A 26,417-nucleotide genomic window follows, 5' to 3' on the forward strand; every position below is an offset into this window, starting at 1 on the left:
GTACAAATAAGGTGGAAGGAGAAGGAAAAGTAACAGTATGTGATGTGGCTAAGGCATTTGATACTATGGATCATGGGGAAATGTTGAGCATTTTAAATGCTAGAATCTCCTTGTGTTCTGACTGAGAGTGCTTCTCAAACAATCTGGAAATATATAGCTGATAAGTATATTTTTTGGAACTTTAACTGTTTCACTTTAACTGTTCAAAGTTCTGCACTGTCTATTTTTGCTTGACTGAATTATTTATATATTTGCTGACAGAATTTTGTTTTCTGATCTTGCTGAAAGTTTTTTTCTCCCACCCTCCCACCCTATTGTTGTTGTGTTCTTAAAGTTAGTAAAACTGGTCTAACAGCTTTTATGTTACCTGATTGTCTCAAGGCTTGGCTTTTGTCTTGCTGGGATAAAACTATTACCATTTTGTAAATTCCTGTATATCATTGTTAGAATCTCCTTGTGTTCTGACTGAGAGTGCTTGTCAAACAATCTGGAAACATAGAGCTGATAAGTATATTTTTGGCACTTTAAATGTTTCACTTTAACTGTTCAGAGTCCGGCACTGCCTTTATTTTTGCTTGACTGAAATATTTATATATTTGCTGGCAGAATTTTGTTTTCTAATCTAGCTGAAACTTTTTTCTCCCACACCTCCACCCTATTCCTGTTGTGTTCTTAAAGTTGGTGGTTTTTGCAGTTGCCCTCCCCTACTGTAAATGTGATCTGGGACACTCTTCCCAGTCCCAGCTCTTTAGCTCATTCTACCTAATACAGAGATTATTTCGGAAGGCCAAACCCCCTTAGTCCCTTAACCTTGAATTATCTTCTGTTTCTGCTCTCTCCCTTTTTACTTTGTAAAAAAAAGACACTTATTCAGCTGCTTATATTTTCTAATTTGTCTTTCTTCCTACTACTCTGTTACTTCATCTTGCTTTGCTTTTTCCTGCTACTTGCTGCCTGTTCTCTAAAGTGTTCAACTGCATCTTTTCTTTTGCATTTATTACTGCTTGTTTATAGCCTGTCTAAATTGTTAAGTGTTAGTCTTAAGTGTTATTCTAAGCTCTTAGTTTTGATTTAAGCACTTGGGCTTTAGGTCCACCCCTTAGCTCTCACTGGTCCTTCTCCCTCAGATTCTGACAAATATGGATGGACAATTTCCTACAGTTTCTCCTGCCAGTCTGGTTGATATGAGCATCCTGAGACAGTGTAGCAACTGCCTCATGTACATGGACAACCGTCTACTACTACCACCTGGGAACACAATTTGTGAGATATGCAATTACATTAGGAACCTAGAGTCCAAGCTCTCTCTCTTAAGCCAGTATATCTGACACCAAAAAGGTTGTCAACACAATCACTACACCTCAAACACCACCCACACCTACACAACACACATCTACATATGCAGAAGTCCTCCACATAAACATACTCAAACAAAAGTGACCTCTGAGGCAAAAATGCAAGTGATCTCCATAGCCCTCCACACCACATACCATGCCTAGTCCACACACCTGGGCCTCACACCCACTAAGGCTCCACCCTAAACCCAACATATTAGTAATAGGAGACTCCATTGTGAGACACACAGATGTGCTTCTCACCAGGCTGGATAAGGAGAAAGTCACAGTTAGTTGTATGTCAGGTGCCAGAATTCACCTTATCACATACGTACTCAAGTCTCTCAACAGCAGGTACTGTTATGACTCTGTCATAGTCCATGTTGGTGTGAATAACTTGAGATGTACCTCTCTGGACTATATGAAGAGAAACATGATTGAGTTTGCTGATTATGTGTCCCAGGCAGGTATGTCACTAGCCTTAAAAAGCATTCTGCCATCACCCTAGTTTACCCCTAGCTACCAAATAGGTGGCAACCCACTGAGCACAGAAGAAGTTATCAGGGACCTGGGGACCCAGGTTGATAGTAGTCTGTCATTCGACACCCATGTAGCTAAAGTAGTTAGGAAGACCTTCTACATTGCCCACCTTATCATGAAGGGATTCTCATCTAGATCAAGGGAGGTCATAGTCTCCCTATACTCATCACTCATCAGACCAATGATTGAGTACAATGCCCCATTCGGAATGTATCTGACCCGACACTTGCAGCAGCTGGAGAGGCCACAAAAGTTCCTCACCAAAAGGATAAAGGGTCTCAAACATCTGTCCTATGCTGCCCGACTGAAAGAACTCCAGCTCTATTCATTAACACAGCTTGCTCAGAGGTGACCTTTGCCTAACATACAAGGCCATGTCAAACCCAGATTTGATGAATATGCTTCACCTCAAAAAACTAGATCCATCAGAGCCACAAGGGCGGGAGACTTAAACCTCGACACGGCTATTAATAGGGCGTGCTGGAGGGATAGATTCATCACCCAAAGACTCCCTATGCTGTGGAATAAAATCCCGGTATATGTGAGGCAGAGCACCTCGCTGGCCTTGTTCAAGAGAAATCTTGACCAATGGATGGGAGATCGCAGATATACCCCAGGGATTACCTCAGTGTCACTGCTCGACAGAGGCACAGCAAAATAATGGGTATAGTTCCCCATACTAAAGGGGTGGCGTAAGCCACAAAACTATGGGCTAGGCTTGTAAATGCCCTCGGGCAGATAGCATAGTATGAACCTATGAACCTATGAACCTATGAACCCAGAATGATGCCTCAATGCAAACAGAAAATGATTGACTTTCACAATTGGCTTAGTTTCTGGTGTCAATCCAGGGGTATCCATTACCTGAAAGTCTAGGAAGATATGATCAACAGAACATGATGCTTTTCCAGAGATGGCCTCCATTTGTCTCACCTGAGTTTCAGCTTTCTGGTAAAAGCTCTTGCTTCCCCTATAGTTCCTTTTTTAGGAAATGTGATGAGGTTAAAACCACCAACATAAAAATTTCAACAAAAGAGAAATTAAAGTCATGCTGCTAAATGCTAGGAGTCTAAGCATTAAACTGCACTCATTGTATGGATTCATAAACTTGGAAAATGCTGACATCTGTGCAGTCAAAGAAACCTGGTTCAAAGCTGCAGAGAGCACCCTAGCCTTACCTGGTTACTCATCCTATCATACATTCAGACCCCAAACTGTGAGCAGTAAAGCCAAAGGAGGTGGAGTTTCAATATACATTAAAGATAAACATACCTCCAGGCTGGTCAAACAGCATGACACACAGGAGACACTCCAGGTGCAGTTAACCATTGACAAGACCCCTATTCAAATCATAGCTAGCTACTGGCCCCCATATCTGACTCATGATGCCCAATCCGCCTATTTGGACCTGTTTGACTATATCAAGATTCAACCCTTTATCCTGATCCTGGGTGACTTTAACTTCCCAAACATAGGTTGGAAGAACAACTCATGCCAGAACACAAATGCCCAGAGATTCCTTGATTTTGTCAATGTAAATGCCTTGAAACAGTGAGTGGATACCCCCACAAGAGGTGATAATATCTTGGACTTGGTATTAACCAACATGAGTAACCACTGCAGCATCCCTATAGTATCATCCTCCCTGGTAAGATCTGATCACAAAGCAGTCACTTTTGAAGTCACTATCTCCCCCAACTGGCCTCTAGCTAGGATCAAACATAAAAACTACTCCAAATCTGATTACAGCCTCCTGAGGGATGGTATAAACAGCTTCACATCCCCCTCCCCCTCTGTAGAAACTGGCACCAATATCCAAAACTACACCAACGCACTATATGAGCATTTATATAGATGCATGGAATTAGGAATAAGAAACAGGACTAAATCATCCTCTGCAAGGAAGAGTAAACCTGTCTGGTGGACATGTGCAATAAATAAACTCTATAACAAAAGGAAAAAAAATGCTGTCCAAGACCAAGAAGTAGCAGGTGCCCAACTGGAAGCAATGTCTCCTTAGCCTGAACAAGCAAGTAAGAACACTAGTGAAATCCTCCAAAGGAAACTTCAAGTCCAAATTGGCCACCTCTACTAGGGACAATAATAAGGCCTTCTTCACATATGTCCACAACCTCAAAGGAAGAACCCAGATCTGGTGTATATATACAAATGCTGTAGATATAGCAAACTTGCTGGCTGACAGATTCAGCAAAAACTTTACCCCACTGTCCCCACCATCAGTAAATCAGGACAGCTCCAGTACTTTATCCCTGCCCCTTATATCTAGGAAACAGGTCATCACTGCTCTCTCAAAGGCAAAAAATACAGCCTCCATGGGACCCGATATCATCCCAGGCTGCATCCTACATAAACTCATGCAGGAACTTGCAGGACCATTAGACACCCTATTCAACCAAAGCCTGAGTACTGGATTCATCCCAGCTGAGTGGAGGACAGCCACTATCATCCCTTTACACAAATTTGGAGCATCCACCGATCTGGAAAATTATAGACCTGTCAGCCTAACTAGCCTGATCTGCAAGGCCATGAAAAGGATTATCATTGACCTCATCACAAAGGACATTAGCAACCTCCATAAACTTGATCCTATACAGTTTGGCTTAATCAAGGGGAGGTCATGTCTGCTAAATTTGGTCAACTTCTTTCAGACAGTCACCAAAGTCATGGAGAAGGGGAAGACAGTGTACACTGCCTACCATGACCTGGCCAAAGCCTTTGACACTATTCCTCACTTGGAAATAATAAATAAACTCTCTCAACAAGGCATCAATCCATATGTTACCAGATGGGTAGCAAACTGGCTCACTGATAGAACCCACATAGTCAAAATATGAGAAGCAACCTCAAGTAGTAGACCTGTAATAAGCACCCCCAGGGATTAGTCTTGGGGCTTCTGTTATTTGGGATATATGTTTCTGAGGTGCAGACCAAAGCCAGTGGGCTATGGCTGACCAAGTTTGCAGATGACTGCAAGCTGGGTGCTGTCATCAGTTCCCCTAGTGATGTGGACATCCTCCAATAAGGTCTCACCCCAAAAACATACCCTCAAGCTGAATACCACAAAATGCATCATTATCCCCTTGGGGAGAGTAACATCTGCATAAATTATCACATTAATAACAACATCCTAAGCACACAATAATTTGTAGTGTATTTGAGCACCTAGGTTGATAGCAACCTGACTTTTGACCACCATGTTGCTTCCATTGTATGGAAAGCCTTCTACATGTCCCACCTCATAAGTAATGGTGTCTCATCCAGCAGTAAGGAGGTCATAACATCCCTGTATTCTTCCCTTATAAGGCCCATTTTTTTGAGTACAATGCTCCTTTCAGCATGTACCTCAAAAAGCACATGCAGCAGCTGGAGAGACCACAGAGGTTCCTCACCAGGAGAATCCAGGGCCTCAAACATCTACCATACACAGATATCCCTCTACTCAGTTTAACCGATAAAGGAGAAAATGTGCTGAAAACAACCGGTAACCTAAAACACACCAAAAAAGGCACAGAGAATCTGGTCATGAAACAAAACGGCAACAAAATAAAGCCTGAAAGAAGCTCACTTTTATTATACACACTAACACTACCAATGTTCCATATATTTTCGTCTTAACAACAAAAGACTTCTTCAGATAGTATAATACAAAAGCAAGCAGCACTTCTTAAATACCCCTCCCCTCCAAGCTCATCCAATCAACACTTTATTACAATTAATGACCATTTCTTTAAAAATTTAAAAACAATTAGAAAAATCCAATATAAATGCATACTATAATTCTAAAATAATGAAATATCTATGATAATATAAAGTAACCTAAATTGTATAATGCAATTCATAAAATATAACATTTTTTTTTAAATACTGATATAGTATAAAAATATTTATTCTAAACATCTATAAGAAAATGTGTTTCATAATCCATCTAATGGCCAAAATAGATATTACAATTTGGCTGCTCTGAGTTTCAGAACTGGGGCTAAGGAAATATAATCATGGTCTGCAAGGCTATGGAGCACATCATCATGGAACTCATTAACAGAGAAACTGGGAACCTCCAAACACTGAACCCTACCCAGTTTGGCTTTGTTAAGGGCAGATCATGCCTTCTAAACCTGGTGGACTTCTTTGAAACAGTTATCAAGGCTATAGACGAGGGAAAGGTGGTACACATAGCCTACATAGACCTCGCAAAGGCCTTTGACACCATTCCCCATCCTGGTACTATAGACAAGCTCACCAGCCTGAACATAAACCCCTATGTCACAAGATGGGTTGCCAACTGGCTCATGGACAGAACCCACATGGTGAGAGTTGCGGGAGCTAGGTCCGACTCTAAACCGGTTACAAGTGGCGTTCCTCAGGGCTCAGTCCTAAGACCCCTCCTGTTCGGCATATACTTCTCAGAGGTACTGGCAAGCACAGGAGGACTATGGCTGACCAAGTTCGCAGATGACTGAAAACTAGGGACTATAATTGACTCCCCGGCTGACACAGACATCCTCCAAAAGGGTCTCACTGAGATGGATACCTGGTGTCAAAATCATGGCCTCAAGCTAAATGCCAAAAAGTGCATAGCCATCCCCATTGGAAAAACAAAGTACCTACAAACTACCACATAGGTAGTAGTCCCCTAAATACAGAAGATGTAATAAGGGATCTGGGGACCCAAGTAAACAATAATCTCTCCTTTGATAATCACATTGTCAAAGTGGTTAGAAAATCCTTCTATGTGGCCCAACTAATCACAAAAGGGTTCACATCCATATCAAAAGAGGTCATTGTGCCCCTCTACTCATCACTCATCAGACACATCATAGAGTACAATGCCCCATTTGGGATGTACCTTACAAGACACCTGCAACAGCTGGAAAAAACACAGAAGTATCTCACCAAGTGTATCACTGGCATCAAACAGATGCCCTATGCTGCTCAACTGAAGAAACTCCAGCTGTACTTGGTTACATACCGCCTACTCAGAGGTGATCTCTGCCTGATATACAAGGCCATGTCCAACCAAGAATTGATGGACATGCTCCACCTAAAGAAAACCATATCCCCCTCGAGCCACACACTCTAGGGATCTAGACCTCACCACAACAATAAATAGGATGTGCTGTAGGGATAGATTTCTGTCCCAGATAGTTCCCATGCTTAGGAACAAGATTCCAATCTACATTAGGCAGAGCTCCTGGCTAACACTCTTCAAGAGAAATCTTGATGAGTGGATGGGAAACAGAAAGTTTACCCTGGGGATCACTTCAATGGATCTGCTGGACAGAGGCACAGGGAACTAATCTAAGGGGGTGGCGAAAGCCAACACATTTTGGCTAGTCTTATAAATGCCTTCAGGCAGATAGCCTAGTACCTACCTATGAATCTATGAACCTATTTAAACCATCATTTTTACTGGCTTCCAATTTGAGTTGCCAAATCAATTCCCGAAACTCTATAGTGGTCTCCCAAGGTCCTCCACATGGGTCCACTTCCACCTTCTCAATGACATAAAAAACATATTTAGCTAGTGGACAGGTGATGATATGCCTATATAGAGCATTAGTTTCATCCTTTTTTCTGATGTCATTCATGTGCTCATATATACGTCTTGTAAATTTTCTAGTGTTTTTTCCTATATAGAAGGCCCCACAGGTGTCACATAAAGCAATATAAATCACCCCTATGGAGTCACAGTTACAATAACCATTGGTTTTAAGGTCTATTCCTCTTTTAGTTAGGGCAACTGATTCACCTTGGAGGGCGTAAGCACATTGTGAGCAACAACCCACATTTGTACGTTCCTGTTTTCCTTTTAGTCTGTCTTTTCTTCTTAGTCTCACGTATTTCCTTAATATTCCTACCTTTCATATAAGTAAATTTTAGAGGGTCCACAAAAATTCTTCTTAAATCTTAGAAATTACTGAATTTATTCCAATTATTTGAAACTTTCTTAATTGTTGTTGATTCAGTACTAAAGTTTATTATAAAATTGCTACTCCAATTGGTAGTACTCTCTTCTTTCCATTCCCTCTCCACCTCTTCGAGTATTTTGGGTTTCCCTAGTATGGGACAAATTTCTTATTTCTTTCTTTTTTTATCTCTGCCATAATTTCCTCGACAAGGGCTAAAGGGTAGTCTATTTCAATAAACATTTATTTCGAATTTTCACTTTCAATTTCATAATCAGCATTATCTGATGTCATTCTACTACTCTTTATAACCTGCCCCCTCACAATGCCCCTCTTCTGTGAAAATGGATGGGCACTCATGTAGAAAAGGTAGGTATTGGAAAATGTGCTCTTCCTATAAACATTGGATTTAAAATTCCTTGCCTCAGCTACTTTTTCTAGTATCACATCTAGGTACTCTAGTTTCTCATAAGAAATAGTGTGGGTAAATTTCAAAAATTATGCTGTACTGTTGATATAATTAATAAACTCATGTAGTGTTTCTTTGGGTCCTACCCAAAATATACATATATCATCTAGATACCTACAGTAGTAATTCCAAAATTTAGTGTACTTGGAATGTGTTATATATTTCTCTTCCCAGGTGGATAATACTAAGTTAGCATACATGGGAGCACAACTTGCTCCCATTGCTACTCCACTATTTTGCTTGTAAAATTCACCCTCAAAATAATAAAATTTATACACTAATCCTTGGAATTAGTACCGTCGGTATCTGGATGATATATGTATATTTTGGGTAGGACCCAAAGAAACATTACATGAGATTATTAATTATATCAACAGAACAACAGAATATTTGAAATTTACCCACACTATTTCTTATGAGAAACTAGAGTACCTAGATGTGGTACTAGAAAGAGTAGCTGAGGCAAAGAATTTTAAATCCAATGTTTATAGGAAGAGCACATTTTCCAATTCCTACCTTTTCTACACGAGTGCCCATCCATTTTCACAGAAGGGGGGGCATTGTGAGGGGGCAAGTTATAAGGAGTAGTAGAATGACATCAGAGGATGCTGATTATGAAATTGCAAGTGAAAATTTGAAACAAATGCTTATTGAAAGAGAGTACCCTTTAGCCCTTGCCGAGGAAATTATTGTGGAGATAAAAAAAGAAAGAAATAAGAAATTTGCCTCTATACTAGGAAAACCCAGAATACTCAAAGAGGTGGAGAGGGAATGGAAAGAAAAGAGTGCTACCAATTGGAGTAGCAATTTTATAATAAACTTTAGTACTGAATCAACAACAATTAAGAAAGTAGTTTCAAATAATTGGAATAAATTCAGTAATTTCTCAGATTTAAGAAGAATATTTGTGGACCCACTAAAATTTACTTATAGGAAAGGTAGGAATATTAAGGAAATACATGGGACTAAGAAGAAAAGACAGAGTAGAAGGAAAACAGGAATGTACAAATGTAGGAGTTGCTCACAACGTGCTTACGTCCTCCAAGGTGAATCAGTTGCCCTAACTAAAAGAGGACTAGCTTAAAACCAATGTTTATTGTAACTGTGACTCCATAGGGGTGATTTATATTGCTTTATGTGACACCTGTGCGGCCTTCTATCTAGGAAAAACCACTATAAAATTTAAAAGACGTATATATGAGCACATGAATGACATCAGAAAAAAAGGATGAAACTAATACTCTGTATAGGCATATCATCACCTGTCTATTAGCTAAATATGTTTTTTATGTAATTGAGAAGGTGGAAGTGGACCCATGTGGAGGACCTTGGGAGACCACTATAGAGTTTCGGGAATTGATTTGGCAACTCAAATTGGAAGCCAATAAAAATGATGGTTTAAATGATTATATTTCCTTAGTCCCAGTTTTGAGACTCAGAGCAGCCAAATTGTAATATCTATTTTTGACCACTAGATAGAGTTGTTGTTGTGTCTTTCGGCTTTTCCCGGTTAGGGGTCGCCACAGCGGAACTCTGGTCCGCTAATGATTGGCAGTAGATTTTTACGTGCCGAGTTGCCGGCCCTGATGCACAGCCTTCAATGAAGGTACGCCCATTCACGCATGTCTCAACACAGAAGACACTCTAGCTGAGAGTCGAACAGAACAACGTCTTACTGTGAGGCGACAACGCTACCGCAGCAGCACTACTGCAGTTACTGACCACTAGATAGAGTACGAAACACATTTTCTTAGAGATATTTAGAATATATATATTTTTTACACTATTTTTATAAGTATTTTTTTTTAAATATGTTATATGTTATGAATTGCTTTATACAATTTAGGTTAGTTTATATTATCATAGATATTTCATGATTTTAGAATTATATTATGCATTTATATTGGATTTTACTAATTGTATTTAAAATTTTAAAGAAATGGTCATTAATTGTAATAAAGTGTTGATTGGATGAGCTTGGAGGGGAGGGGTATTTAGGAAGTGCTGCTTGCTTTTGTATTATACTATCTGAAGAAGTCTTTTGTTGTTAAGACAAAAACGTACAGAACATTGGTAGCGTTAGTGTGTATAATAAAAGTGAGCTTCCTTCAAGCTTTATTGTGTGGCCGTTTTGTTTTGTGGCCAGATTCTCTGTATTGTTTTTGGTTCCTCTACTCAGTTTCATACAGACTCCTCAGAGGCATATAAGGTGATCACGGACCCCACCTTGATGGGACTGCTGCATATCTGCAAGTCAAGCTCCACTTGGGTAATCCACAAACTTGGCCTCAACCTGGTCTGTGACATTAACAAGACTTTTTGGCAGGACAGATTTGTGTCCCAGAGACTGCGCCATCTATGGAATAGACTACCTTTCCACATCAAGCAGAGTATCTCTTTACCCCTTTTTAAGCACATCCTGGATAACTGGATGGGAAACAGAAAATATACCCTTGGGATTCTGCCCATGTCCCTGCTGGACAGGGGCATCAGGTGCCGATTTGTCTAAACATGGGCTAAGTTCTTGGCTAGGGTTTTAAGAGCCTCAAGACCAATAGCCTAGTAACCTCTTATGATCCTATGAATAAGATGTAGGAAAAAAATAAGAAGGATACAGAGGACAATTTATGAATCACCTGTGATGGTGAAAGGATGGGTAGGAAATAAGACAGGGAAGATCGGTAAAGTAAGGATGACCATTAAGCATGTGGCTATTTGTGATGGCAATGAATGCAGTTATACAAACATGTTGATCAAGGTTAGAGGATTGTAGATGGAAAGTTAATGAAGGGAAAAGGTTACCATTAATGTTAACCTGTGCAGATAATTTGATCTTAGTAAGCAAGAACAAACATTGGCTTAAAAAAATAATTTACAGAACAAAACAAAGTTTTATTGGTAAATAAGTCAAAAAGTAATGGGTTTGGTGATGTGGTAAGAATGACAGGAATTTATTTTACCAGAACTGTGCTTGATATTCTAAGGGTTAAGTTTGCAGGGAACAAATAGTAACAGAACAATGGAGAGAAGTTGTAAAAAATATGAAGGTTGACAGATTGGTGAGGGTGTTAAAATTCATCCTAAGAAAAAGGGTATATATATGTGTGTGTGCGTGTGTGTGCGTGTGTGTGTGTGTGTGTGTGTGTGTGTGTGTGTGTGTGTGTGTGTGTGTGTGTATGTTAAATAAATATTTTAGGAAAGCTAGTATATTTAGCTGGTATGTACATGTTTCTAAGCTGTATGGAAACTAAATTACTGGGTATCTTTTTAGTTGTCAATGGAGAGCAAGGTTGAATCAAATGAAAAGAGGGATAGTTTATTATGCAAAAGAAATGGGGAGACTGAATTTAATAAATCCGGTTGTATTTTTAGTATCAATACGTTTATTTTGGGTGCTAAAAAAGTTTATAAGGAAAAAGGCAGTACTAGGATTTTTTTAATTTAAATAATATAAAGGTATGCGGATGGATGGGATAAGAAAAGGAAAAGAGAAATAAAAGGTTTGGAAGAGAAGGAAAATGAAAGTAAAATAAAGACATGGAAAACTGATATAAATGAAGTAGAGATGGAAAGGAAAGAATGGCATGCAAACAATAAAAGTGAACTATTATATTGATCCTTGGGAAAAACTGGGAAGCAAATATAAGAAAGCAATAAAGAAAAGGCAGGGAAGATTTGGATCTTTTTTTTTTTTTTTTTTTGGCAGTAAGTAATTTTATGTGGCATTTATTATTGGACAAACTGCCAGTGAAAAGTAACATGAAATATACAATGATAGAACAAAGAATGTGTAATAGCTATAATACTGAAGAGTCATAGCAACATTGTTTTTTTTGGATTGCAAGAAAAATAACGGTTTCTGGACATTTCAAAGATCCATCTGACTGTAAAGTATTTAAATAGATTGATATGGATATATTTATGGGATCTATAAGGTTTATTTGTTTATTTATTTAAAAATAATAAACTCGGTGATAAACCAAACTGTGCTTTTAATGCAGACATTCAATAAAAATCCAGTAAGCACTTTCATCTTTTCATACACAAGACTTCTTCAGACTGAATTAAAACCTCTCACTTCATTCATTAAATACTAAAATATATCATCACATGACATTCCAAATTAATGTCTTAACCTTTTCTTTTTCAAATAGGCTACACAATCTTCTCTGTTGTTTAGCCCAGGGGGATAGCAGGCATTCAATTGTATTTATTTATTTAGATTTTTACTAGGGTATTGCACAGATCAATATTGACCAATTTCAGTATTGATAACATGCTATTCATTGCTATTTAGGGTTTATGGAAAATTAGCTGTGAAAAACTGATGTATAATGAAAGAAAAGATGATGAGAAAGTGATATGCGATCTAAAGAAATGGTTATAGCAGAAAGGGTGGGGTGGGTTGGGCTGAAATGGTTTTTACATGCACTTAGAAAAATAAACTTGTATTTTTACAAGCATTTAGAAAAATAAACATGTAAAAGTTTTTATTGATACGTATGAAGTGCAGTATAAACTGTGAATATAATGAATGGATAAATAATGACAGAAAGATGGAATTTTTTTTTATTTAATGAAACAATATCTACTCATTTTGATAGATGACATGGGATCTTCAACATCCACCTGAACTACCACCATCTCAGGCAGATGAGCCCTTGGTTTAAAATCTTATTTGAAGGACAACACACTGAAGTCTGCAGCACCCCTTACAGTAAACTGTAGTGTTAGTAATCCATCTGTTGGTGTGAGAATAGAACCTGCAGTCTTTTGTGCCAAAGTTGAATGTGCTAGCTGTTATGCCACTGACACTAAATTTATCAATGGAGTACCCAGAAAACAGTGTCAATGTGATTCAGTTGTTGAAGCAATAATGGTACCCATTGCCCTGAAGAATAAAATGGCAAACATTGAACACTGCAGGTTTCTTTCTACAGTATTGTGATAAAAATTGCATGCAAGGGCCCTGCAGTCTAGCACATCATCAGTTATGCTACTGGCTATTCCTTATCATTCCCTGTCATGCACATCAAATGTGTTTTATTTTCTTGGAAGGTATGCTTGTTAGCTGAGACAACATAATTGCAGCAGTGTAGTTGCAGAACATCAATGGTCAAACTCAAAAGAATTGGAGGATATAATAGCAACTGTTTAATGTTAAACAGTATTAATATTATTTTGCTTTAGTCTTTGCCTAATACTATCCTTGGTTTATTTCTATATTGTGTTTATTTTGCAATTAAATTATGACTGAAAATGGATCCTTTTGCTCCAGCTAAACAACCTGTAACATAAAATAAAATAAAGTAAAATGAAATACAATAAGTAAATAATGCTGTTTCAGCAGGTATACCATAGCAGGTCAGAGCAGTGGATTGGGGTGTACGACAGAAACCCTTCTCTTGAATTGACAGATAAGAAAACTGGGCTGCACAGTTACTGGTAGTACACCAGAAAATCATACTGACCCCCCCCCCAGTGGCTTAAGCACCGGCACAGTTACACTCCCACTGAGGGATTATTTCATGTTGCCCAATTTAATAGGCGGCCAGTTGTGATTCTGAGTGTTTTTTTTTCACCAGTCTGACATTACCCATTTTGTATGCTGAAAATGTCAATTCCTTCTGAGTCCTGTGGGAGTTCATATTTACATGCTTACATTTATATGTGATATTGTAGCACACACTTACTTGATGCTGACCCAGAAGAATGCACATTTGTTATAGAAGCAGTTTATTTCATAAAGCATAATCTGACTGCTAATATATGTCTTATGAAACCTAACCGTTATGTGCTGGGATTGCACAGAGTAAATGTAGCAGGTTTAGAAAGTGTTGCATAACAGGTTTACTGCTGGTATGCACAGTTCCATTACTATGGGGTTGTGATTTGTTTCTTTTGTCATGATAGGGGTGTATATCAGATCTCATTGAAGAAGTGTTACATATAAGGCAGCCTTCCACTACATAATGGAGAAAATTCATGAATCCCAGTTATATTTGTCTTTTCTCTAAATGGTTATATTAGCAATAAAGTTATTTAATTTAATATTTAACAGCATATCTACTTACATACCCTGCATGTTACAGATTTCTTGGATGATATTTTGATTTGTTTATGAAAACAATATATAGTGTTGGGTTTGATGGGCATCCTTGTAACACATCAGTTAACTGCACACTCTGACCTTAAATCATATCCTATATTCCACTGAAATGAAAATATATCTGATCTGAATTTGTAAAAAACTTTCTAATGTTCTGTGCATATAAAATTTGATTGACTTTTAAATAAATAAAAAAATCTTAACTATTAATATCTACTTACCTTTCACTGAACAGGTGTGTTTGTCATGTTATTTTCCCTGATAATTGTGTTAACCAATATTTTATAACCAGATGCAATAACTCAGATAGCACCACTGTGGTTAATCATTATTCTGTAAATACATCCTTGCTTAAAATACCCATAACAAACAGCTTTATAGGCTTTCAACACATACTACCATGCTTCTTTTATTCATCCTCCTCACATCTGCAGACTTCAACAGATAATCCCAACAGCAGATGAACAATCATTCATTTTACTGTTGTCCTGAAACTCTCTTCTTATATGACTTTCATTTACTCTTATTTTTGTCCCTTTTGGTTGTTGGTACACCTTTTCTTACTTAAATATAAAATAACTCTTGGATATGCTCTTTCAAGGCATTCATATTCTTCTATGAATCCTTGATTGACAGCACTGTCTTTCAGAGCTTAAACCTCACTTCTCATACTTTTGTCTCATCTTACTCTTCATATATTTTTCAGTCAGTATAAGTGTAGGGCTTCTTGGTTCCTCCAGTTCACATCTTTTCAAAAATGTTATATCTGACTTCTAACATATGTGCAAAGTAATGGGTAATGCCTACATACCCAAGATTATGTTCATTGTTTAAAATATTGCATATCACACTGTTTGCCACTGTTTCTTACTGCCACTCCAGTTCATATATTTTCAAAAATGTTATATCTGACTTCTAACATATGTGCAAAGTAATGGGTAATACCTACATACCCAAGATTATGTTCATTGTTTAAAATATTGCATATCGAATTGTTTGCCACTGTTTCTTACTGCCACTGTACATGCTTATTTACTTGATATCTCATACCTTAACCTTAAAGTTGTTTTTTATTTTTTTCAAAGACAGGAAACAGTACCTTTTCATGGCAACTGTTCTGCATTTACCTAACCAGCCTCTTAGTCCTGCCTGAACCTCACAGTTGTGTCCCACCTGCATAGACTCATAGATTAGTACTAAGCTAACTGCCCTTGCAAGCCATTTTAAGCCTAGCCAATTATCCCCTGTGAGACTTGAACCCTGCACATTGTGTTTGTAAGGCAAACACCTTAACCATTAGGCTACCCTCCCTGCAGTTTGCTGCATTACCATTTGCTGCTATTCTGATATCTCTCTTACAAAAAAGTGCCAGAAATTGTCAGGCCACAGACATTTATTTGTATTAGCTGTAGTACTCTAATCTATTGGTAGTGCTGTTTTTGGGGGTTCTAGATCAGCTAACCTTGTCACTTCTACCCTCCCCCCACCATGTGATAGCCAGCTAAACATTCATTTCTGCCAAACCTTCTGTCATGTAGTTGCATTCATTATTTATGCTTTACCACATTTTATATCTGTACTCCATCACGTGATTTTGTAATAACACTAACTTTTTCTCTTACTTTTCACCAATGTGTTTCCTGGGATCATTCAGTAATTTCCTTACAAGACAGATAGACTCTACTGATGCAGGAGCTGTATCCTGATCCACTCATCTCCAGTCCCCATGCCTCCACCCTCCCCAAATGTATTTTCTTATAACCAGTCCCATTAATCAACCCCTATTTCCACTCCATTTAAAACCAAACTCCTTCAATAAACTCATATAGTTTTTGCCGATCCACTTTTCCCTTACAGATAGTTTTAATTACCTAACTCTTCAACTATCCCTTTTTGTAGAATATTTCCATATTAACATCATTAAGTTCTTTGCATTTTTCTAAAATGAACACACTACATTTTCTGTGACCTGAATGCCAAGACACTCTTGCCTAAACTTTTTTGGTTACTTGTAAAGCAAACATACAGCTTCTCTTATCCCTAACTACAAGTAGCTCTCAAATAAAATAGACAAAACAATAAGTATCTCTGCTGTTTCATAGATTCTGGTGCCTCCAACCTTTAGCACACCTACTCTGCTATTGCACCATATGTAGACAATTGTATCTTCATCAGCATAGGAATCTCTTAATAATTGACTTAAAACCTCACTGAATAATACACACATCCCCTGACTTCTAAATCTTTTTTCCTGCCATTTTCATAATAGACCCAATTATCATCTCTTTTATTTATATAGTACCACTATATTTTCATATAAGCCTATAAAACTGACTGCATCAATAACTGCTGCATTAATCCTTGTTTAGTTTTTATTTTTTGTTTATTTTACATCTTCGTCTTTACTTGTATAACTTAAATGACACTACATTTCTGCAATCCTAGCCTAAATGAATAAATGCTTTTCAACATAAATAACCTGCAGCCTAACATTTCTAATAGTTACAGCAATAAATGTTATTCAGTGGCTTCTGGCTGCTACATGATGACAGTTATATTACACAGTGCTAATATAATATTAAATACTAATAGTAATAGTAAATACTGTTAATATACCTCCTGTACTCTCTTTATATATATATATATATATATATATATATATATATATATATATATATATATATGGGATCTCTACTGATCCCCAAAGGAACTTTTCACTGAAGCACAAAAAGCCGGGCATACTACTTTTTACTGAAAAGCACTTTCGCGGAAGTATGCCTGCAGCTAGAGGGATTCATGGGAGAATGACTGTTGTGGAGATCGTACTACAGTGTGGATAAGGAAATATTCCCTTTTCCTCACTGTAGTGTGATCTCAGAGTGAGAATATTAAAGTAGGCGGGTGCAGGGGGGCTTGCATAAATGTAGATTTATTGTTTTTTTTTTTAACGCACTTTAACAAAAGCGCTTTTTTGGTGAAAGCGCTTTCATTAAAGTGTGTTCCGTGATTTCGTTCATATATATATATATATATATATATATATATATATATATATATACTTATCATTCTTCTTTTTACTACTGTGTGCTCTCTTTTTTGTATTGGACTTCTTTTTACTACTGCTGATCTCCATTTTATTTATTTTGTATTTTATTTATTTATTATTTGTTAACCGGGAAAGTCTGACTTGGAATGAAGCCAATTTTCAGTGGAGGCCTAGGGAGAAAGGCTCCAGATGCATGTCTTTGTAACATGGGAGGAAACCGGAGCATCTGGAGGAAACCCACCCGAATGCAGGGAGGACATGCAGACTCTGCACAGAATGCACCCCAGCCGGGAATTGAACCAGAAAACCTCTTGCTGTGAGATGACAACGCTACCGCTGTACCACTGCACTGTCTGTTTTTTGTACTTTACATCTTAAATGTATGTATGTTGTGTATAGATTAACAATTACATGTTATGTGTGCTGCATATCTGTACTTAATTTATGTAACCTGGCTACTTATATTATAGCAACCTATACTGCACTTGAAATTGGTCATTAATGATCACTGCCTTATTTCAGTAAATAAATGTAAATAAATAAATACATACATATATGCAGAATTTGTAATACATTTCTACCATAAAATCATTCAGTACTTGCCATTGCTTTCCAGCACAATGAATAGAGCTCTAGCACAGTGACTCTGCCATGTGCACAGTCATTACTGAAAGATAAAATATCTACTCATTTTATTGTTAATGTTATTCCTTTATATACTGTAGGTGGCAATGAATCTAACCCTGTCCAGTCATAACTACAACTTCTCCTTGTGTGTCTGATTCATTATTACCACACACCAAACATATATTTAGAATCTTACATTTAAATGCAAGAAACATCTGTAACAAATTCTCCCTATTTCAAGCATGGATTCATTAACAGAACCCACATATCCATATAGACACTGATACATGGTCAACAATATATCATTAACAAAACATTATACACCCTGGACTGCATAATATAGTGAAATGACTATTCACAAAAGATCAGATAATGTTTTATAACGGAGAAAAACTTCAGATGTTGGCATTTCATCAAAATAAATGTCAGATCATCTGGTTCTTTGACTGTTTACTAGTCACCACTACTACATCAGCAAATATCAAGCAAGCACACATAGAATGCATATACTTACAGCACCAATATGCATCCATTGAGACCTTAGACATCTCCCAATTCATGACTATACTTCCATGAACAGGCCAGAGAACTAATGCAAGAGACTTCTATTAAATCATCTCACAAACTTTTTAATGAGCATATGGGTATCAAACAAACAGAGGGGTAGTGGTCACACCCCTTTCATTTTATTTGGGAAACAAATCCCGTCTGTATCAGGGAAAATAACTTGATATCTGAAACTGTAACAAATATATTCCATCAATTAAGAAATATAATTAGAAATAGCTAATTTCATTGGTCATTTTTAATGAATTCTTAAAGCCAAAGGCTCGGTATAAGCATGTGGTGTATTTAAAAACTGTCCTTAAACACTGTCCATTAAAAACTTCTCTAAAAATATCAAACTTCAAACAACTCTTCATTGGAAAAAATTATGAATACAAGAATATAAAAAAATATAGAAGTATAGAAAATACAAAAACATTGAATAAAATATCTGCTTCATAATTTTGCTGCACTCATTTTAACACTGGTTGTAATGAAACAGCTCTCAGGCTATTTTAAGTTTACATAATAAAATTACCAAGACTCAACACAGCTTTTACCCATGGCTACAATACCTGAATTACTCATGTGGAAATGTTGTAGAATATAACCACACATTGTAACAAAACTGACATCTCAATAGTACTTTTCCTTGATTTCTCAAAACCTTCAGATGATGTTCATTACAACATTCTTATCCAACTGTTAAAGAACATGTCTGTAATTCACTGGTATTGCAATGTTTAATCGGTTATCTACATAACAGAACCCATACTGTAACATTACAAAATTGTGTACATTTTACATTCGCATCCAACATAGTTGTACCCCAAGGCTTAAACGTTGGCCTTTTCTTTGTCACTATCTTCAGAAATGAATTTTATCATCATAACCAAAGTCTGAAACTATTTCAATGTTACATGACTTCACAATCCTTTGTAATGTCTACAGTACTTCATCTACAAATGAACATTGTAAATGAATCACAAGGCCAGAAAATGCTCAAAACAGTTTAATAGTTAACCACTTTTGTCCTATGCTAATATCTGGTTTCCAATGTTGTGCTAGTTACTTATAAAAGTAATTTAAAAGTTGCTATTACTAGTTACTTTTCAGTGAAAGTAATATATTACTATTACTTATGACTTTTCTAAAAAAGTAATATATTACTATTACTAGTTACTAACTAAAGTAGCAAGTTACTCTTGAGCAGGGGTGTAGCTAGGATTTTCAAATTTGTACTCACAGCTCTCAAACTGCTACCCCCCTCCCCAGCCAAGCTACGGCCATTCTCGTAATTCACGGTTCACTCTTAGTGTCGATGAAGAGGCATTCGCTGTAATGCCTCTTCAGTAATATAATATAAATTCACTCAAACTCGGTTCCTTGAATTGAAAATGAACCTGAAAGTGGAGCACAGTTTTAACTTGAGCAGCTGACAAAATTAGAGAATTTACATGCATTTCTGAAATAAAAGTAATCTATAACTCTGATCATTACAGTTATTTATAAAAGTAAACCCTCCACAGTTTCTTCCAAAATTGCTATTTTGCGGAGAGATTATTAGGGGGAGAGCAACATTTTCAGCCAAAATTGGGGACAGTTGAGAGGTTTGGATATTCCTAATTCTATAAAGCAATTTATTTGCACATACCTCTCAACCTCTTAATGCAGGAAATCTGGACAAGGCCAAATATATTGGGGGAACATACAAACAGTACTAAAATTGATCTTGTATAAACTTAAGACAGTTGATAGAATATCAGGTCTTGCTTTAGCATACATTTTTCTGAAGATTATGACGTCTGAAACTTAACGTCTGTCATTATTTAGTGACTTCATTCCTAAATGATTTGCCAGAAAAGTTTTATTTTGCATTTTACAGCACGAACACCAATAAATATCTGCTAAACAAAGCAATGCAGTCTCACAATGAAACTAGACTTAGCATTATAACTTCTCTGCCCTTGAAACTCACATTCATTGAAACAGCATTGAAACCCACATTCAAAGAAAATACATTTTGCCAGTGGCATATTAATCTTGGGCTGTTTTCAAATCATAGGCCCCTTGCACATGAAACATACATGTGCTCTTTGATACACCTTCCTGATTGTATTAAATTATATTCCTTGTACAATACAGTATAGTTGTTAGAGAGCGTTTTAAATTTATTGTTTTGAACATATTTCCAGTAAACAATGAAACAAAATACATGCACCAATAATGACAAAAACAGCCCAATTCATAACATTTCCATCATAAAAGTCTACTCAAACTTCTACAGTCCACCAGTATCAGTAAATATGCACAATCTCTGAACTAGTAAAAGCCATCTACATAATTCTACATTAAAGAAATCTGTAACTAATGAAGAGGCTGCTGCTAGCAAACAACTTTATATTTCATGGTTTCATCTACAAATAAAGTGCCTGTTGCCCTTGAGGAATAAATTGCCTATGTTGCATTAAAAACAATGATACGCTAGTAATATTGCAATAGGGAATTGATGGCAAACTGATAACAGGTTCGTAGTTACTACTAGATATCTTCACCAAAATGGACTACAGCATCCACCCCCTTTTACAACACAGTACAGTATCAGCAATGCATCTACCGCCTGTGGGAGAAGAACCCACAGCCTTCTGCATCAAAAGCAAGTACACTACCTGTTCTGCTAGTAACAGTATTAGCAGACTCAGCATAAGCAGCACTAAACTTTAGTTCCCCTGCAGCACTCAGCTCCTTGTAAAATGTCAACACCCAGCTGTATCTCTGAACTTTGCAACACAAGAAACCTGGAAAAAGACAACATTTATTGGGGGGGAGGGACAAAAGCCCAAAAACCAGGGACACATTTTAAACATTGCTTGTATAATTTTGGAAAGTTGCTAGAACAAAATGCTGTGTTATCACTATGCATGTCTTGAACCCAGAACCATATGCACTACACTCAGTGCAACATACCACTATGCTAAATCAGCAATTTGAACAACAGGAAGACAAACTTAATGGCTATCATTTAGATAGCTCTCAACCTCTTAGCACAAAAAACCTGGACAAACAAAGCCAATAATGAGGGAATACAAATTCAGTTCTCACTTCACACCTTAGCACAAAAACCTGGACAAACAACAAAAACAATAATGGGGGAAATACAACTTCAGTTCTCACTTCGCACCATAGCTGACAACCATTAGAAAAGCAAATCTGAACAAAGTTCAGAAATGGTGGTGGTTAGGGACTTTAGGCTCTTCTTACCCTGAAGCAAAGGTACAGTATTTGAGCCTGAACACCTATAGCCAGCAGGTGTATTATGTGGGGGCATTTTCACACACACACACTTGCCTTCCAATCTCACACACACACACACACACACACACACACACACACACACACACACACACACACACACACACACTTGCCTTTCAATCTCACACACACACACACACACACACACACACACACACACACACACACACACACACACACACACACACTTGCCTTCCAATCTCACACACACACACACTTGCCTTCCAATCTCATACACACACACTTGCCTTCCAATCTCATACACACACACTTGCCTTCCAATCTCACACACACACACACACACACACACACACACACACTTGCCTTCCAATCTCACACACACACACACACACACACACACTTACCTTCCAATCTCACACACACAAACACAAACTTGCCTTCCAATCTCACACACACACACACACACACGCACACACACACACACACACACACACACACACACACACACACACACTTGCCATCCAGTCTCAAACACTCACACTTGCCTTCCAATCTCACACACACACACACACACACACACACACACACACACACACACACACACACACTTGCCTTCCAATCTCACACACGCACACTTGCCTTCCAATCTCACACACACAACACACACACACACACACACACACACACACACACACACACACACACACACACACACTTGCCTTCCAGTCTCAAACACACACACTTGCCTTCCAATCTCACACACACACACAAACACTTGCCTTCCAATCTCACACATGCACACTTGCCCTCCAATCTCACACACACACACACACACACACACACACACACACACACACACACACACACACACACACACACACACACACACACACACACACACACACACACACACACACACACACACACTTGCCTTCCAATCTCTCAGACACACACACACTTGCCTTCCAATCTCACACACACACACACACACACACACACACACACACACACACACACTTGCCTTCCAATCTCACACACACACACACACACACACACACACACTTGCCTTCCAATCTCACACACACACACACACACACACACACACACACACACACACACACTTGCCTTCCAATCTCACACACACACACACACACACACACACACACACACACACACACACACACACACACACACACACACACACACACACACACACACACACACACTTGCCTTCCAATCTCTCTCACACACACACACACAGACAGACAGACACACACACACACACACACACACACACACACACACACACACACACACACACTTGCCTTCCAATCTCACAAACACACACACACTTGCCTTCCAATCTCACACACACACACACACACTTGCCTTCCAATCTCACACACATGATTGCCTTCCAATCTCGCTCATTACATACACTCTCTCAAATCTGTTCGTGATTGCCGTCCAACACACAAATCTGTACACACACTCTCTTACCTAATAATCTGTTCGTGATTGCCTTCCAAGTCCAACTACATTTCCTCCTCGCAGTGAAAGTCCAGCGATAATCCATTTGCAATTGTCTTCTTCTACTCGCTTGCTCACTGCTGCATATTTCCCACTCGCAGCCAGCCGGACATGACGTGAGCTCACTTCTGACTGGCTGGTATCCTCCTTAAAGGAGCCAACACCCTTTAAAAAGGAAGAAATATGTACGTACGTTTTTTTTTTTTTTAAAAAGCTACCCCTCTTCTAAAAAAGTTGTACTGAAATCAGTACAGTGCGTATGCCTCCCAACGTCCCTGCTCTTGAGTTACTTTTACATAAGTATAGTTTATCAATCGTTGTATTACATGTAACATTACAATCCACCAATATCACTCAGTAAACACAATCTCTCTAGAAGTAAAAGCCATCTAAATAATTCCACATTAAATCACACATCTGTATCTAATGAAGAGGTTGCTACTGGCAAAACAACTTTACAATTCAATTTTCATCTACAAATTCAGTGTCTCCTGCCCTTGCTACATTAAAAGAAATTGGTAAGCTGGTAATACTGCAATAGGAAATGACTGACAAAATGACAACAAGTTCATAGTAACTAGGCATCTCACACAAAGAAGGACACACTCGAGTGTAGAATCCCTATCCCCCTTAAAATCCACCAAATAATCAGCAATCAAAAGGGCACTGCAATATCAGCACTCCATCTACATTGTGTGGGAGTAGAATCCACAGCTTTCTGCACCGAAGACAATTATGATACTAACACTGCTTTCAAATTCTACCGCACAAACAGTGACTGCCGTTTGCTAAACAAAACAGTTACATGCACATTGAAAACAGACTTAGTATGAGCAGTAGTAAACTTATCTTCAATTGAAACTCACAATTTCATGAAATGAAATGAAACTCATAATCTCTTAAAAATGCACTGAAACTCATAATTCTGGGAAAATGTACTAAAACTCAAACTTACAGTCACATCAGCAGTCTGGAAGTTGATGTAGAGAATTCAGGCTCTTGTCTCCAGTCTCCACTGAAGCTCAATTCCTTCAGCAGTCTGGTAGTCCATGTACAGGGTTCAGGCTCTTGTCTCCTGTAACCAATAGGGTCAAGCCTGATCAAGTTAATTGACTAATCTGCCCCCCTCTCCAACTAGGGTATTACATACCATAGCTCCATACCTCTCATCCACTTAGCATAAGAAATCTGAACAAAGTGCAAAATAATGGGGGCACAAAGGCTCCAAAATAGGGACAGATTTTAAATGTTACTGTTATAGACTTAGAAATTTACTAAAGTAACATTTGTCTTGTCATGCATTTTCTAAAAGAAATTGAAACTCAAACGTTTGACATTATTTAATTATTTCAGTCCTCATTGATTTGCCGGAAAACCACAAATGTTAAAGAATAATCCAAAATATAAGGCAAAAATCTGGACATTTGAGAGATATGTATACTCCTCAACCTCTTAGTGCAAGAAATCTAGACAAAGTCTGAAATAATGGGGATACAATGGTCCAAAATAGGGATAAATTTTAAATATTGCTTTTTTAACTTAGAAAATTGCTAAAATAACAGGATTTGTATTAGTATGTATTTTCTGAAGGATATGAAGTCTGCATCTCATATATGACATTGTTTAGTGACTTCAGTCCTCCATGATTTGTCAGAAAACCATAAATTTTATGACGATCCAACCAAAGGTATGAGGCTAAATCTGGACAGTTGAGAGACAAACACACGCACATACACACACACACACACATGCGCATACACATACACACACACACACACACACACACACACACACACACACACACACACACACACACACACACACAAACATACACACACACAAACATACACACACACACACACACACACACACACACACACACACACACACACACACACACACACACACCCCTATTCGCTCACATAGTAACACACACACATGCACTTTCTCTCTCATACAGAAATTAATGGAACCACTAATTTAAACTATATACAATTATATCTTGAAATAAAATGTATACTTAAGGGGTGAAGTGCCTCCAAAACAAAGTTCTAAGTCCAGTAGAAAAAAGAGATTAGAAGCACACCACGACAATCAAAGCCAACTTAAAAAGCTGATGTATCCTTTATTTGTAGAAAGTAATCGCCTCACAGGGCGCTTCTTCAGACTTTAATGATTAAAGTCTGAAGAAGCGCCCTGTGAGGCGTGAAAGCGCTTACTTTCTACAAATAAAGGATACATCAGCTTTTTAAGTTGGCTTCGATTGTCGTGGTGTGCCTCTATATACAATTATATATATATATATATATATATATATATATATATATATATATATATATACACACACACACACACAAATACATGCATACACACATGCACATATACACACACCCTCACATTCTTACTTACCTTCTCTTTCAATGGAATGGCTATTTTAAATTCCACGTGAATGTGAGGAACATGTTAACATCCGAGCTGGCACATGTGTAATGCACAGTGTTCTTAAAAGAGAAGATGCTGCCACCATGGAGTAGAGATGCTGTGGGCATTTTTGTCCTGCAAGGGCTCACATACAAAAAAGTCCCAATTTGGGCATTTGAAAAGCTAGCAGCATCAATTAGTGTAAATAGTTGTGTAACAACCTTTTACTGCTAGAGGCAGGTTCAAAGCAAAAAAAAAAAATAAGGGATAAAAGTCTCATAACAGGGAAACATTATAAATAACAGTTTTACTGACTTTAAAATATTACAGAATAAGAAGAGATGAATTAGCCGAATAGCTGTTGGTCATTATGCGTCATTGTGTACAGCTATCCACCTTTTACAATCAACAATTTTAAGACAGTCTACAATTCTAAGGCAAAATCAGAAGCCCTAAAGTAGTACGCTGATAATAAAATTGGCAACCATTCATACAAAGTCCTATATTATAAACAGTACCTCTAAAACTTACAAGAGACAAATTATACCCAGTCTTGTAATATGCCTTGGCAGTGCTGTCTCAGCCAGCCTCTCCT

Source organism: Protopterus annectens, chromosome 4.part0 (genome assembly GCF_019279795.1).
Source record: "Protopterus annectens isolate FY-2018-M chromosome 4.part0, PAN1.0, whole genome shotgun sequence".
NCBI lineage: Eukaryota > Metazoa > Chordata > Ceratodontiformes > Protopteridae > Protopterus > Protopterus annectens.